This window comes from Ptiloglossa arizonensis, chromosome 3 (genome assembly GCF_051014685.1).
Source record: "Ptiloglossa arizonensis isolate GNS036 chromosome 3, iyPtiAriz1_principal, whole genome shotgun sequence".
NCBI lineage: Eukaryota > Metazoa > Arthropoda > Insecta > Hymenoptera > Colletidae > Ptiloglossa > Ptiloglossa arizonensis.
In genome coordinates this window covers 20139351-20154552 of record NC_135050.1, presented here as the reverse complement: position 1 = coordinate 20154552, position 15202 = coordinate 20139351, and the positions used below count along the sequence as shown (strand labels likewise).

The 15202-nt window shown below is 44.8% G+C and overlaps 1 protein-coding gene across 18 annotated transcripts in view; it reads left to right on the top strand.

The window, feature by feature from the left end:
• Positions 1-15202, top strand: part of LOC143144991 (disks large 1 tumor suppressor protein-like) — a 796996-nt gene that overhangs the window by 737170 nt on the left and 44624 nt on the right. The gene's annotated exons all lie outside the window — the stretch shown is intronic.

The window sequence follows — 15202 nt, the reverse complement described above, 5'->3', positions numbered from 1 at the left end:
TCTTGATCCTTTGTCGATAATTCGAAGAAAAATGTATCCGGAGGAGTACTTTGGTATTGCCGAATGTCGTGAAATTGTCAGTTTTTTTTTTTTCAAAAACAATGTTATCTCCTCCGACTACAATAAACGTTGTTTCGATCGTTGTAACAATACCGACTTCTTATCTGGATAAAAAATTGCGAGCCACGAATAAGCGACAAACAACTTTTTGTTCGTTTCGCGTTGAATAAAAATAGCACGTCACGTAGCAACGTCGACGGATCAATTTATCTTAACCTGTCCGAAGTATAACGTGCTTCGCAATAAATACAAAATAGGGTGAACGTTGAAAGATAACGTCGGAAACGATAAGACCGGCGAGCTGCTTGAATTAATTAAAGAGAATCGCCGACCGAATATAATAATGGCCAAACGGTTCACTTGACGATAACCGAGTACTCGATGCAAAATTGATTTACATTGAACAAAACAAAAAAATAACAATTCGAATCGAGTGACCGTTAACTCGTACAAATGTTAGAGTAATAAGTACTAGGTTGTTCGATAAGTTTTGTCGTTCAATAAATTGCTCCGACAAGTTTAGTAAATTTAACTTAAAACCTACCAAAAATATTTACTAGTTCGGACAGTCATTTCGTTTTTTTTTTATGAAAACGAAACAATTTTTTAAGAGCGTATAAACATGTTATCAAATTATACATTCTCCATTTTGAAAACCGAAATGACTTTCCCAACAACCCAATGTGCCATCGAATCGGGAACAATACCTACACAAATTGTTCCGGAAGCTTAACAAAATAAATTGTACCTGAAACGAATTGTTCATCAATACGCAAAAATACTTCTTCTCTAGCAACCGAGAACCAAAAAGAAAAAAAAAAGAAAAGAAAAATATTAAAAATAAAAGCTCGAACCCTTTCGTTTCGAAGAACACCACCCTGATGCAAATCCTCGAGGTTAGCCAGCAGCTGACCCGCGAGAAGCCCGCCAACGAAATTCGATATTCGGATTGTGCGCGCACAAGAGGCCCCGGGAGAATAGAGCAGAGAGAGAGAGAGAGAAAAAAAGTGGGGGAACTCGGATTCCCGTCCAATTAAACGAGCTGAAAATGATGTCGCGGAGGTCGCGGGACCAGCCTTGAGCGTTCGTCTGGATCCTTTCTCGACGCGCCACGGTGGCGCTACGTCGTTGGCAGCAACGAGTCGTGGAACGCGTTCTCTCCAGTGGTATTCCAGGGAACCAGTTGTACGGCTTTGTCCGCGGCCCTCGGGGTAACAATGTCTGGCATGCTATAGGAGCGCAACGGTGGCCGGCTCTCGCTCGCTCGGAGTCGACGCGACCGACAGCGAGCGCAAACCTGCACGCGAGACTCGCGTTTCGCTCCTCTCGGTGGAACCAACGGGCAAATGAAACTTAAACGTGAGAAACGAACCTGGACAGGGTACCGTTAGCAACGTGGAACAACCGTGGAACAACGTGGAACAACGTGGAACAACGTGGAACAACGTGGAACATCGTGGAACAACGTGGAACAACGTGGAACAATGTCGGCAAATTTTCGCGAATTGCGCGTGACTTTCGCCAAGAGACATGGCATGCGCGCGATGGAAAAGTTTTCATAGTTCTGAGAAAATAGAAGAGGTTCCTTTGGTAGAAGGATGGTACGATGAACGAGTTGATTTGCGCGGAATGAATTCGTACGAAATATTTTCGAACGAAGAGTACAAAGATGGAAAGATAATTCCGTTGATGGAGGTCAAGGCACGCGGTTATACGTAGCGTACGGTGAACGATTACGATCGAATGTATGAAATCGGAGCCCGTATCGTGCGCAGTATGTACGATGAGAAAGTTTTGATACTTTTGATCGGAAAAGTATAAGACAGCTTTGTAGACGGAAGGTTTCGTTGATGAAAAGGTTTACGCGGATGTGTAGGTTCGATTAGGATCAATCGGTTGTTGCACGTTAGGAAGAGTAGCGCGTGTAAAATTTGGTATAATAACCGAAGAAGCTGTAAAGAGGTTTCAAGTACAAATTGACCAATGGTCCGAAGTGTGACCTCGACGGTAACTTTTCAGCCGAGTTGGCGAAAATAATATTGAATATTGGGTCGATAGTACGAATTACGAAAGAACCTCGAGGTTCAACTTTTACGAAACTTTTATGCAATCTTTAATGGCTTCACAGTCAACGTGTTAATTGCGTAGGAGGCCCGAACGTTACGCTCGAGTTATGCTCGAACGCGTCAAGGAAACTTTTACGCTCGTGTTTCGATACTGACAGCTATTGATAATACTCGTATTTCTAACCCTGAATCGATAGTTAGGTATGCGCAGGACTTGCGTATCGCGCTGCGAAGGACGTATCGTAACAATGCGCCTCGAGTATTCTCGTTTCGAAAGATCGGTTCGATCGTTGGCTGCGTTCAACGATAAGTAATATTAACTGTCCGTAAACATAGGTCGCGGTTTAATAATCGAAAGAGATTACCGTTGAAAGTGTAATATACTTTTTTCAATCGAATCGTTCGTTACCTTGTTCGCGACTTGCCGACCGTTAAACGCTATCTTGTTATCCATTACCGTTATAACGTAAATAGTTGGTACGGTAATAATAATTACACCGTTCCATTACCATAATCGGTGTTACATCGTGTTCGTTATCGAACGCAATTACAAGTTTCGAACGAAATAACATTTCCACCGACCGCTTCTGCCCAAATTCACCCAATTTCATTCGGAGAATCACCGATATTACAAAATCGAAATTTGTTGCGATTCAACGTGTTTTACGACATCCGGATGATTTGTGTTCGAAACGTTGCAATAATAATGTCAATCGTAGATTAATGCTAATGAAACACGGTGCACACCGTAATTGTAATTTACAACATGGATGAAACCGAACCGAGATAGAGGATCGCTGTCAATTTTTCATTGCCCGTCGATGCTTTGGTAATGATATCACATTGTGCAGAGGTACATTGTAAACAGGAAGTATCGGTTACACGCTCGTAACAATTTGAATTATCAATTCAGTCGCTGCATCCTACGATTGATTCGCGAAGCAACGGATATTCATAGGATCGCGTTAAATGTTAACAGTTACTCTCGAATTGGAAAGATAAATATCGAAGAGGTGTAAAACAATGTCCGACAAGCTTCGTGAATTTTCCTCGTTGCGCGAAACATTCGAAAGAATCGCACGAAACGCGACACAAACGTAACGTTACCCGGTAGAGGAAAAACTTGAAGACCGAAGATCTACGTTTTTACATCTCCGTGACGCACAATTTATGCCACCGTTCTCTTGTTAACGAACCTCGCGAGCACCGCGCGAAACACGTTAAGATTAACCGTAACATTATTTCCATTTCGCGGCAACTTCGTTACCGCGAGCGTGAAACACTGCCCGAATTAAACGCTGCGTAACTCGTAAACCAAACATCCTACTTTCGTTGGACTTACGTTATCCGAAAGTGTAACCAACGAGGTAGAACTGAGATTGTTTTTCTTCAAAATTGGATAAGCTTCTATATTTCTCTAACGATCGATAAGAATTTTCACTACTCTTTTTAAAATACTTTCAATCGATCGAAACTTATTAATTTATTTCAATTTTCGTCCAGTATCACTTTCCCTCTACCTGTACCCTATAAACTTAGGAAAACATTTGCAACGAAGGTTGCTGGCAATCATACTCAGGGTGACTCGTATAAAGTGTCACGAGCTGTTTTCTCGAAACAACTTTTTTTTAAATAAACAGTTCAGAGAGCTGATCTTTTAGGGATAATTTATAGAGAGGAAATGAGACTCCCTAGATTTTTCAAACGGAAGGTGATATCAATTTTTAGATAAAAACTATCCGAATGAAACAAAATTTGTATTAACTTTGCACAAAAATATAGATCCTCCGCTCCCCTTCCCTTATTAGTCGTCCCCTCGATAATTAATTACGTACAAAGAGATCAATCCTTCTAAACCGTTTAATCTAAAAGAAAATGAATTCGATATTTTCGTTAATTGATAAGAAAATAGCACGTAATTTGTAGATCTGCGTAAGAGTGTGTAAAATTTGAAAAAATCCTTCGCAAGGGGAGGATTTCTTCGATTTTCGTAATTTTTCGAGGATTTTATAGTTTTCCTTCAGAGATTTCGTTTCGTTCGTAGATCCAAACTTTCTCGTCCACCAATTATCGTTTGGACGGTCATCGAGGGAAGAACGCGTCGCGTTCGATTAAAAATGTATTCGTCGGATCGATTTTTCGAAGCAACGTCGAAAACAGCTGATCGTGGAACGAGATAGGCGGTTCCTGTTACCCCGAGATGAAAAAGAAGGGGCAACCACGGCCGTGAACACCCCTCGTGGCTCTTCGAAGCGGAATTCATTCCACTTCCACAAGGTGGAAAAGGTCCCCGTAACCGTTATGACTTCGTGGCGTTTTATACGTGACGCAAAAGGTTAACGGCACACCGTGCTACGTGTACTTAGCATTTGAATAACGCCGGTATTATATGTATCTACGATCTACCATGATCGATGCTTCCGTCGCGATTCGATGGAAAAAAGCTTTCATAATCGAACGTAAGTGATTTCGAATCGCCCTCGTTCGAGAAGCATTTTCGCGCGGGAGAATTGATAAGGAGTGTTTTAAAAGCAACGTGCAAACATTTCAGAACACGAACCAATGATTTTGATCTTCTCTTCTGAAACGTTTTCATTGCCGAGATGAACAAAAAATACTGTTACTCAGAGATGGGGGAAATCTTATTCGAACGAATGATTCACTCATCGTCGAATATTCGATTCAACGATGTAAATTCGTGTTCGATAAATATTAATCGAAATTAAGGATATACACGAAAATCGATCCAATCGCTTTTTCTTGTTTCCGTCGATAAAGGATTCCGACTCGCGTTACGATTCTACCGGGTGAAATTATTCAACGTTATCGCAATTTTCGGTAGAATAATGCATCGAAATGAAATAGAACGCACACGAATACCCTGATAGTCCAGCGCGGTAGCTAGTCGTGGTATTATTATTGCTATTCAATTGGTAATTTATATTCGATATAAAGTGTGACCTATTTGTTGCCAGATAATGGAAATTGCATCGTTAACGATTGTTGTTAGGTCGGTTTACCGTCGAGGAAGCGTGCATTCGGCAACAATAATGCATTAAAGCGAACGATGTTCGGGCGAGTGCCGGTGCAATCGCTACTTAAGACATTATTAACGCGATTCAATGTCTAATTTATATACGATACTAAACGCGACCTATTTCTTGCTCGAGTATGCATCGATCGTAGTAAAAGGATCGTTCTACGGAACTGTATCGTTCAACCGCAATAATGCGCCTAAAGCAACCCGAAACTGGCACGAATACCCGTGTAATTGCTACTTAAGACCTTATTAACGCTACACGATGCCTAATTTGCATTCGATACGAAGTATGACCGATTCGTTACTCGATAATGGAAATTGCCTCAATGGTGGTCGTCCCAACCTCGTTTTACAATGTTCGACAATAACGCATTAACGCGGTACGAGACACGGGTACTTGTACAATTGTTGCTCAAGATGTTATTAAACGCGATACAATGTCCAATTTGTATTCGATGCAAGAGTGCGAGTCGTGTGTTATTCGATAGCGGAGACTCGTTCTGCGATCTTTTGTAAGATCGATTTTAAAACGTGCGACAATAATCCGTTAACGAAACGAGTGCAGGCGCAACTGTCGCTTAGAACCGTATCAACGCGATACAATGTTTAATTTATTCGACGCAAAGTGCCAGTTACTCGTTACTCGATAATGGAAACTGTCCCGATGATAGTCGTCGCAAGATCGTTTTATAATGACCTATTTGTTGCTCGATGATGCATCGAACGTTCCACGGAACCGCGTTATTCGGCCGCAATAACGCGCCAAAAGCAAACCGAAATTGGCACGAGTCACCGTGCGATTGTTGCTCAAAATCCTATTAACTGCGATACAATGTTATCGTTGAATGGTTATTTAGAAGAAGGGGTGTACAGGAAAATTTAAAGACAATCAATCGTCAACTGTAGCGATCAACGAAACAGCTGCTACGATACACGCTCTTGTTTCACTTTGAAAAATAAAAAATACTCGAACAATGAGAAAATTATCTCTCAACTGCAAACACGAAATTGAGTAAAATAATTCGTCTCGAAACATTTGTAACAAATACTCTTCTCCTAGATGTAAAGCGAGACGTAACAAATACTCTTCTCCTAGATGTTTATTATACAATGAAAACTGCCCGTAGTGGTTCGCAAGATCGTTTTACTAAAATATTGATTTTCCCACAATAACGCATTATTAGATCATTAAAACAAGCCCTCCCACGCGGGCTCGTGCAATTGTTCCTCAAGATCTCATTAACGCGTTACAATGTTTAATTGAACGAGTGTCTGGAAGGGCGTACATTACGCTTCGTAAAATCTACAGGGAAATTTAAAGTCACTTTACCGTCAACTGTAGCAATTAGGGAAGCAGCTGTTGCAACATTCGCCTCTCTTCTGCTTTCGAAACTAAATAACGAACTTGGCTGGAAGAATCGTTACTTGAACTCGTCTCGTGTAACGCGTCCTTTTTTTTTCCAGCGACTTATTTGTTACTCGATACTGAAAACTGCTCGCAGTCATCCGCAAGGTCGTTCCGTAACGTTCGACGATAATGCATCGGCAAAAGGAAGCCCTCGCGAACACCCGGATAAATTGTTCCTTAAGACTCTCTGAACGTTGTACAGTACATAAATGAAAATCTAGCAGAAACGCGTGTACGCTTCGTACAGAATCTACGGGGAATTTAAAGTCTGCAAACTTCCCCGTCAGCTGGAACAATTAAAGGAGCAGCTGTTGCAACGTTCGTCCCTCGTTCATTTTCGAACGTAAACGATAAACTTGAGTAAAAAAAAAAAACAAAAAAAAATACTCGAACTCGTCTCCGTAGAATTCGCAAGGCAGACCCCTCTCCGTGACACTCGGTTCGATCGTACTGGATAGGAACCGCGACTTATTTGTTACTCGATAATGGAAACTGGCCGTAGTCATCCGCAAGATCGTTCCACGATGTACGAGAATAATGCATCGTCGAAGCAACGAAGCCCGACGGAAACATCAGCTTTTATGCGGGGACGTAGTATCGTGAAAAGGTCGGGTCTGTCATAGGGTTGCCGGCACCGAGGGTGGAGCGAGTCACTCCGAGCCCTGGACCTCCCCTTTGCTTCACAATGCTGAAACGAATATTTCCCCCTCTCGACCCCCCGACTTTGCGCTAGGGGTGAAACCTTGGAGCCCCTACGGCGGTGCGTGCATCTCTCCAATGGTCGTGATCCGTTAGTGCCGGCTGGCTCGTCGGTAACAGTCGTTCAAACATTTCCCGCGTACCGTATTCGCGAGTGAAACGACGGGAAACGTGAACCGTTTTCTTCGAAATCGCGTGAACGAGTGCGCGCGAGTTCGCGCGACGAACGATCGAACGATTCGAGCCCGACACGCTCGAGAATCGATCGATCGCGCGCAAAGCTACAGAGGATATTCGTTTCTGGATCACCGAGTGCCGCGGCTTTGTTCGTTCGATTGATCTCCTTGACGATAAATAATCCTCTACTTTGAACGATTATCGTCGGATCCGTGTGTTCCTCGGATCGGAGAACCGAATAACTAACGAAACGACTCTATTAACGTTCGGTAAGCCGCTTTTATCGATTCTACACACCGAATGGATCGTAATCGGCCACGGCACGCAAATTCCACGAATTTTTATGCGATCGTCTAAACAGTGGATTGTACAGAGTGATTGAAACAACGATGAATCGAGTGTAACGAGTTCCTTGGGTCTTTTCCGACCCGTCGCGTGGTCGTATCTTTTCTACAATTGAAGCTACCGCGATAGACCGGTTGCATTTCCCGAGTCCTTTGTATATTGTCTATATCGTAGAGCGTTAATACGTTATATTGTAGATACGTTAATAATAGAAGGTGTACAAGGTGTTCCTTTTTGTAGAAGGTGTTAGTAGAACGATCGTTCTTCCAGTATGAAAGTTCGTTTATTCGAATGGAAACGAAGAAACAGGATGCTTAAATATTTAAGCATCCTACGACTGCCACACCGAGTAACAGCGATATGGATGTATTCGAATACGAGAGGCTCCGTTGTACAGAATTAATAACACGATTTCGAGGACATTTTTTAGCCGAAGACTTCTAGTGCACGATCGAAAGAATTCTGTTACAACGCGCGTAACGTGCTCCGATTCGTTTCACAGGGGTAACGATAATTCGACCCTCGAATTATCGGCGCACGACGTCCTTATTACCATATGCAACGGTACATATAAATGCAGAAGAGCGAATTACGGTTATACGGATCTAGTTTATGCATACGTACCTCGTCGACAATTCTTCCCGTCCGTTACCATCGAGATCGATTCGTTGCGAGTCTCTTCTTCGTTAACCGCATTCCTCGTTCGAAGCGCGCGTTAATAAGTGGCCCTAAACGAGAAAATCATTCGCGTCGAATGCACGTCCATTTTGCGGCACGTATGTTACCACCTGGAACTGCACATATCTCCCACTAACGATCGATATTAGTCACGAGTAAAACCACAGGAACAGTGCCGGTGGGTTGTTCCGTACGTTTCAGCCCCCCTGCCGTGAGCATCGTCGACGTCGCGACGCCCAATACCGAGCCACCACGAAACGACACCGACGCGTGGACAATTTTACCCGGCGATCCAATTATCGAGGGATCGAAGAACCCGCGAAATCTCCGCGCAACGGTTTTCCCTCGATCGTAATTTGTTTATCGGTCGACTCGCCGATGGAAAATTACTTTCCAGGCACAATGGGCGGAGAGAACGTCCACCGGTTTATTACCGGGCGATGTTTCGCTTTTAATAACGCGCTCGTTTAAATACTAACTCACTGCTGATTACGCCTCCGCGGGTGGAAGAACGTATAAATCTGCCCCTTCTCGGTACGCGCCTCGCGGTTTATTCAAGACGCTTTTTTGCAGATTGCAATTACCCCCTGGTATCCGCTCTCTCTCACTCTCTGTATCTATTTTTTTTTCTCCTCTCTGTAACTTTTTTTATTTTCGAGCGAAACACGAGAGCCCCGTAAGTCACTTTACACACAGCGCGCACTCGTCGAGTTTAATCGAGCCGCTTCTTCCGCGCGTCGGTCGATCGCAATTTGCTCGAAATTAGATTAACTTTTTGCCACGTGTACACGTACACACACGCGTGTCGAAAACAGAAGGAACGGGCTGCCTGTAAAATCGTTCGTCGTGGTGCCCGTCATGTTTTCCGGTGGTGGCGGGTTTTTTTTTTTTTCCCCCGCCCACACGGCCGCTAATTAACTTATTCGCGAACCGTTCGAAAAATACGAACGCGTCCGCGACCGAGGAATCATCCGGGAACGAGCCGTCGATCGAACGGAGAACGTGTTTTTCAATAATTGGCCGCGATCGAACCGACGCTGCGCCGAAACTTCTCCCCGGAGTTTCGGCAGACAATTTCTCCGAACGTTTGTGTACTTGGACGCGTTTCGAGCGGTTTGCGGATCGACGTAATAATTGCAAAATGCTCGTCGACAGTGAACGCGGTTACGGGAGTTTTCGTGATTTTTTTTTTTTTTTTGCGAAAACAAAATTTCCAGAATTAAAAAATGGAACTTTGACCGGAAATATTCAGCTTCCTCGTATTTTTTTTTTCTTTTTCTTTTTTTAACAGTTGAAAAATGGAATTGTTTCGAATGGACGGTGGTTAGATAAATCATGAGAGACGAATATAACAAACGGTTTTTTTGTGCACTCTGAGCGTACACGTAAATTTTATCGTTTTCGTACGATTTATAATACAAAGGCTTCGAGCCTGTACATAAAGCGTCAATAACAACAATAATAATATATCTAAATTTCAAATCGATGAGTAACTTTAAGATACAATGAGAAACCTGTAAGATCGTTGATTCTTCCAGTTTCCCACCGATATTTTCGCAACGGTGTTTCCGAGACTCGTAACTCGAAAAACACGCAACTCGATTTTTTATTCGAAATTACCAGCCCTTACGTGCAAATTGCTGGGTGCACGGAAAACGACCGGGAAGAATACACGAAGAATAATCGTGGTAATTCGTTGTAACGGACTCGCGTTCGCTGGAACAGTGGGAATTGTCCGATGCCCACTGCAGGCGTCAGCTGCAATTGCAACTGCACTTTCTCGATACACGCACGCGTACGGTATTTCCCCATCGTGCCCGTTACGTTCCGTTCGAATGCAGCGCTGCACGCGTTGCACTTGGACGATGCGCCACGGTGGCTTCCGTCGCTCCGCTAGTTCCGATTCCATTCCTCTCCTTCGAAGGCCAAGAAATCCACACGGTATCGTAGGAATTTCTTTACACGCCGTGGCAATTAAATCGCCCACTTTCCATTTTAAACAAACGCTCCACTTTTCACATCTCTCGCCCCCCTCTCCGTCTCGTTCGAGGAATCGTCGCTGTTGCGAGTCTTGTTTCACGCCGAGTGTACCGGGTGTCTCGTAAACGGAGCCGTACCTCAAGGTCAAATTTATCGAACAACGTTCCGTTCGCACGAAAATAACGAATGAAAATAATTCGCGCAAACATTCGTTTTCACCACCGAGAGCGTCCGGTTGCGACGATCGATGGTGATCGATCGGGAAATTCTCACGCTGAAAATATTCATTAACGTGTGCGTCAACTATTTGTCTCGTAATTTTCGGGGATCATATTTTGTTCCTCTTCCGTGCAAATCAATGGTAGCAAAGAGGATAGAGATATAACGGTCGAAAGCTACGAACTAAATTTAAAAAGACACGCTGATACGAACTGGTAAAAAAAAACCCTCGATTATTCTCCCGTGTGTAGGATTCCGTGCTTACGAAAGATCGAGATCCTTAATCGAAACGTTCCTTCGGATAAAGACTGCGAACGGAACGAAAATGAAATTCAGTTCATCGAAGATTACCCTTTCGGTTGCGAAAAATGATATTCCGTCTCGATCGAATAAACGCGGCGAATAATAAATCCGTGATATTTTTACTCGTTGACCGTTTCCCGAATAATGCGCTCGTCTCTGGTCGAATCGTGCAAACGACTCGTAAACAAGGGAATAAAGTCCGGCGTGTTCGGATTCGAAACGGTGGCGATTCGATTCGAACGACTCGTAAAAAAAAAAAAAGAAAAAAAAAAGAAACAAGAGAAAAACATTATCCAGACGGTCGAAATTTTTCGTCGAACCGTGGTCGACGCAACGTCCGGCGAGCGACCGAGTAAAATTTTTTAGCCGACCGCACTCGCGAAACACTATATCCACGGAACAATGGGACTTCATTGGTGGTGTACGACGCGCGTTACCCTTGCCCAATGACGAGCGAGTGTCCCGACACAACGCGAACGTTCGATCGCCTCGAAGGTAGAAAGTGCGATGGAACAAGACGAAGGCTATTTGTCGACTGCTTGCACACGCAGTCTCGTCGTGGAAACAGAATCGAGCAGTGCGAGTTCTGTCGCGCCTCGCGATCGTTGTTGCCCGTTCGTGTGTTATTTTTTTTTTTCTCTTTTTTTCGTTCGCGTGTTCGCCGCAACGATCGTGTTCCTAGCGACTGAAAATATTTTACGAGAATTCCGTGTGCGGCGCGAGCCCGTGTGTCGTGTCGTGTCGTTGCGCGTTTTTCAGTGCCCTGCGAGAACGGTTAACGTTGCACGGATATTAATCGCGAATTGGAACGCGACCGACAGCTCGGCGCGGAGCAGCGCGGAGCGATGCGGTTAATCGACCGCGAAGATAATTCGCTCGGGGAAAATTGTAGCCGTAAGACATCAGTGTCTCGTTTCTTCCGCGAATAAAAATGTGCTTCGTAAACCTCCCTTGAAATTCGTTTTCAGTCCGTTGTTGATTCGACGATTATATTCGCGGGCGCCCCTGGAACGTGGCGTTTCGCGTAGATTATTTCCCCATTCCCCGTCCCTCGTTTCGATCCTACTGTGCGCGAATATCCGGATTACCGGCCGGTGTGTTTTCTTTGTTGCACACCACGACGCCGGTAAGGATATTGCGAATTACTTGAATCTTCCCCGTGGAATGTTGAAATTTAATTTCCATCGAGCGGAGGTATGGTTAACCGTCCAAGTATTTCCGCTCGAGTTGTTTCGCCGCGGATCGAATTAAAAGTAGTACGATCGTTTCGTACGGGGTTTATTTTTCCCGAAGAAATAGCGGGGAAAAAGCGTGGAAAATATTTCTCCGATTTTTTTTATTTCACTCTCGAGTCGGTGTTCGTTTTTCGAAGAAAATAAAAAAAACACACACGCGCACAATTTATCACCAGAGTACGCGCTAGATTCGTGGTGGAAAAATTTGCGCGGAAACGATGGATAGTTCGCGCGGTATTGCATTTCACCGGAATACAATTCACGAACGAATCTTTCGCAACGGCGGTAAAACGCGTCTTTGTTGCGACAGTGGTGCGCACAACGCGATTCGAAAGATTGCATAAATTACGACGCGTGGAAGTAGAGATAAACACGCGGTTACGAAGCAGAGACGACGAGGTACGTCGATGAGAATCTAGCGAACGTTACGACTCGATGATCGAAAAATCAGCAGCGACGATACAGCGAGAACAGAGAGGAAAGGCTGAATTAATATCGATAATACTTCTCTCAATAATTCCTAAAACCTTTCAGCCTTGGAAGAAGCCTCTGTATCTAATTAATTTCACGATTTATTTTTAACGATCGACAAATTGTCCATAGAAGCAAGTCTGCGTAACCATGGATGATTTCCCTGTGTTAATTCGCAACCGAAACTTTCTTCAAAGTATTTCGATATTTCAATAACTGTCCTCGCCGTACCCCGTGTAGAACCTACTTAAAATTCTCGCGCGTGTTCGTCCACGCAGACAACGGTTAAAAAATATAGCTGGCACAGGTGCGTCTGCGTTAGAAAAATCGAGAAGTTCGTACGAGGTACGGAGACCGCGTGCAGGGGATCGAAGAGGTCAACAATGTAAAACAATGGTCGCAGAAGCGGAAGAGAAAGATCGCGAAACAATTAGGAAATTCGTGATCGAAGCATTCGTGTCTCGTTTATAACGCGTCAGTTATCGGGTGTTGATTCGGCTCGGTTCGTCGCGTCGTTCCGAATCTCGTCAACGATGGAATCGCACTCGCGAATTTTCCGGATCGTTAACGGCCTCGTTACGCGTCGATGGTAAAAAGTCCCGATAACAAGGGAATTCCGCACCCGAGAGGTTCGACGAAGCTCGTTACGATTCCCTGGTACCCGTTTTTCCTAGTCCACGCCACCGACAGCATTTTTCGCGCGAGCTGCGCGCCGATCTCGCGCTGTACGACACGTGACCGCGAGAAGATCGTCAACCCTCGGAAGCTGAGCAAAGATTCCTCGGAATTTCGCGAATCGCGATCGCGACGCATCACCCCTTCGTTCGTTCTCGAATCCCGCGAGGAATTCCCTTTTACTCGACCCGTGTGTACACGTCGCTTTTAATCCGCCATTTCGCGAGAATTGTCTCCTCCCCGCTGTAAATTAACACGGTGGTCCGAGCTCTCTACGGAGAATCGGGCAGCACCGTAACCATAATTTTCCAGGGGTTATCGCGAATCGTTTCAAAGCTAGACAAATACCCATTATAGACCCTTTTTCTTTCACAATGGTTACTTGGAACGGTGATGGAAAGTATCGGGGAGCAGTTGTGTCGCTGTGCGAGCGGATAGGGTATCGTGGAGTGTGTATTGTATCAATTTTTTAACGAAAGTAACGATTCGTTTTCTGTTTAAATTAATACCAGTGTACGCCAATTAGTACCAGTGTACGTCGATGCGTTGAGAAATATGTAACGGTTTCTTTGAAGATTTACTCAAAATTCAAGAAATGCGATGCAGATTCAAGGAATTCCCGATCCCGGAGGAGAATTATTTTTCGCGTTGCGCCTCCGTTGGGATTTCACTTACGAACGTGTCACTCTCGTCGCGAGACACCGGGAATTGCGAACCGTTCGCGAACAAATCGTATCAAATTCGATGCTCGAGGAAAGGAATTCGACCCCGTCCCTCGTTAAAGACCGAAACGTGTTACGAACGAATCGTGAGGACGGAAGATCGAGAAACCAACCGAACGAGACTCGGTGGAAGCTCCTCTTATCGTACCCCGTGTAAAAATATTAAACTGGGTCAACGAGCGTACGCTCCGCGAGACATTTGGAAGTAAAATATGTACGTACGCGGTAGGTTCACGGCTGACGGGTGTTGCACGCGCACGGTTAGCGAGCACACGGCCTTGCGTTCGCGATGATTCCCCCGGGGACGCGATACCGTGAACGAGATCTTGACGGATTTCTACTCTTTCTAGATTTCACCGTCAAATTACGGCGCTCTTCCTCGGTTTTGCGCGTCTAATGGTCTCGTTAGAGCCCGATTCGCGACGCTCGGAGCCGCGAGACCGAGCGAGTTCGCACGCCACGGATTTACACGCTCCGCGATACTCGAAACGAACGCACGGCCATTTCCGTGCTCCACGCTCGTGGACCGTGACAGGAAAACCGTCCTTCGTCGATCACCTAACGCTAACCAGAAATCGGTCCCGCGCGCGGTCGTTCGTGGGCCCTCGAGCGTGCACAGGTGCTTCTTCGGGACACGCATTTCTTTCTGCTACGCTTGCGCGCACTTTCACTTTCGTCGACGACCGGGGATCGTTTATACTTTCTCACCTGGTGTATCGATATTAGGACAACGCGACCGACCGAAGACTTTGCTCGAGAAACAGCCGATTTATTAATTTTTTGCCGAAGTTGCTTTTAAAATCACCTCTCGCGGGTACGTTGACGCGTTTCATTATTCGTACGTTTGACTTTTTCATCGGCTTGCAAGCGTTCATCCCACTGTCTTCTCACTACACACGTAGGACAAGGTGATTCTTTACAACGTTGTATTGTAATTAAAATCGAGACGACTGACACTCCGCGCGCATTTTGTGCATTTTCGTAAGCGACACGATGTTGAATGCAACACGGTTGCTACGAATCTCTGTTGCTCGATCGTTCGAGTGATTAATTTATTTCGATTTTCGACCCGATCTTGCGTCACCCGGTATAAACTTAAGGGAAAATTCACAACGGGGATCGAC